Source organism: Amphimedon queenslandica, unplaced genomic scaffold (genome assembly GCF_000090795.2).
Source record: "Amphimedon queenslandica unplaced genomic scaffold, v1.1 AMPQUscaffold_12491, whole genome shotgun sequence".
Taxonomy (NCBI): Eukaryota; Metazoa; Porifera; class Demospongiae; order Haplosclerida; family Niphatidae; genus Amphimedon; species Amphimedon queenslandica.
In genome coordinates, this window is record NW_003547272.1 from 705 (window position 1) to 3,234 (window position 2,530).

A 2,530-nucleotide genomic window follows, 5' to 3' on the forward strand; every position below is an offset into this window, starting at 1 on the left:
GCAGAGTTTAGATATTATCTTATAGAATTGGTTACTGTATGCATTACAGTAAACTGATAGTATTCCCTCAAATGAATGGACTGAGGTTCAGTTCTATTTCATTATCAGTCAGACAGTTCAGCAATTAAGATTACTATGATATTAACGACATGACTCTTTACAGTAGTAAACTTACAGTAGATCAGTGTTTCTAAACATTAAAAAATATTAATAATAGTGACGACTGCAAGACTCTGTACAGTTCAAATAATGTGGCATATTCAATAACATCAAACAATTATTTGGTACATACAACCACAAGTAATAGGCATTTATTGACATAAGACAGACAAGGTAAGCAGTTGCAAGTGCATGGTCAAGGTGAAGAAGAACATAGCACCATTAGCTATCAACACCACTACCATCAATAGACTCTGTGCTTTCATCAACGCATTCAAAGACAGCATTTCTCTTGTGAACATCTCTTTCAGACATCAGGCAACCTTTGTATTCTAGAATCCACTCATGAATAGAGACAGCTATAGGAATAATCATCAGTTTGACTTCTTTATAGCTGTATATAGCAGACTGGACAAGGAGGATCAGTTGTGATTGTGTGTACCTGAAAATATGCCACAATGATCATGATACTTAGTACCATGCATAAGAGAATAGTATGGGGATACATGAGAACTCAAGTGCTGAGGAGTTTTTCGTAAGCAGACATGCATAGTTGGCTCACACACAAAAAAACTAATGTGTTAAAATGACACATTTTTGATGTCCCAAATTATAACAAACAAAAATATTTTATTTTAGCACAGAAGTGAGTTATCTGAGCACAATTAAGTATGTTAAAAAGTGAATAAAACTCACATCATTCCTGTGTGGATGATCCCAGCTACTACCTCCAGTTATTTCTTCATACACCAGTTCTGCTCCAGTATCATCAAGACAGACCTTCTTCCCCTAGCGAGTGAAATCCACTCCTCCAGTTTTAGGCTGATTATTATTTGGTTCTTTGCTACTACTGAGAACAGTCAGTGGTGGCCTTTCCGTATGATACTTGAATGTTGACAGATACTTCATGAGTCTTCATCAGTTGAGGAGTGATGTCAGCACAATATCCTATTGCAGACACGAAGAGTATAAAAGACAGAGAACATACAACAAGAGGAACTTCACTTCTCATCATTGACAGAGAACTTTAATCAAATCCCAGTATACTACCTTAACAAGTGATAATAACCTAACAAATACCGTATAGCCATTTTATTTTGAGGATCATAAATTTCGCGAATGACCCATATCTGGAAGTTCGCAGAATTAATTTTCATGAATTTCCACTATTCTGCCATCTTGTACCATATCAATGATTTTCAAGGAATTTAATTTCGCGAATCTCGAAAAATCCACGAAATTTGTTATCCTCAAAAATAACTAGCTATACGGTAGCTAGCATTTACATGTAGCTGGTTGAGTATGTATAAGAAAAAAAACTATAAAAAGGGAGAATTCCCTCCTTTTCAATTTCAGCAAAATCAAGACCCTGTATATAGTACAGGAACTTTGTAAGAAATTCTAAAAAATTTGTATAAAATCCATTTTTGATCAGAACTAGCTCAAACTTTCTATGCAACATACATTGTACATGTATGTATGAGTATATGTATCAGAAAAAATTATAAAACAAAAAATTTTCTCCTTTTCAATTTCAGCAAAATTTGGCTCAAAACCCTGTGCTATTCCATGGTTTTTGGTCAAATTTTCAAGAAATAAAATTATTGTAAAAATTCATTTTTGATCGGAATCAGTTCAAACTTTCTAAGCAACATAAGTACAATATAAAAATCAATTCTTTCCTTTTTATTTTGGCAAAATTTGGCCAATAACCCTGTACTATAGCCCATGATCTTTGGCTTGATTTTTAAGCAACTTAACAAATTTGTAAAAAAAATAGATTTTTGATCAGAATTAGCTCAAATTTTCTAGGCAAGATAAGTATATGCATATGTATAAAAATTATAAAAATGGAGAATATTTTTTTTTAATTTTGGCTCAACACACTGTACTTTGGTCTTTGGCCTAATTTTTAAAAATTCCTAAAAAATTTAATTTTGATGGGAATCAGCTCAAACATTTTATGTACCCTGAATACATCAGAAAAATATAAAAATGGATAATTCTCACCTCACATTTGACAAAAATTGGCCTGAGACCATATACAAAAGCCAATCATAGTAAATAAATTATTAAACACACCTGCTTTCTTTTTTATTCCTTCCTTTTCCTCTTCCTGGTGGCTGGAAATGTACTCTGCTTCAACTAATCATTTAACAATTGAAGCTCATTTTGAAGACATCTTGATTAATCAAAAATGAGCCCCACCCATTCCAATAACCCTACGCCCACGTATCTAGATCCAATTAAACAACTTGAAATAAAAAGTAAAATAAAATCAAGAGTATTAATGTACTCTTAATGATGACAACAATAATAAAACTCAAAGGCAAGTTAGTGGTAAGAAGCTTCAACTAGTTTAGTTGCTATT

General features: G+C 32.7%; 1 long non-coding RNA gene across 1 annotated transcript; it reads right to left on the minus strand.

Moving 5' to 3' along the window:
- Window positions 1-238: 238 nt before the first annotated feature.
- LOC109587659 (uncharacterized) lies at window positions 239-2,524 on the minus strand. The gene is made up of 3 exons (XR_002187734.1): window positions 2,242-2,524; window positions 856-1,107; window positions 239-601 (listed from the first exon to the last, which is right to left on the minus strand). It is a non-coding gene; the product is annotated as an uncharacterized LOC109587659 (long non-coding RNA).
- Between the last annotated feature and the right edge of the window lie 6 nt (window positions 2,525-2,530).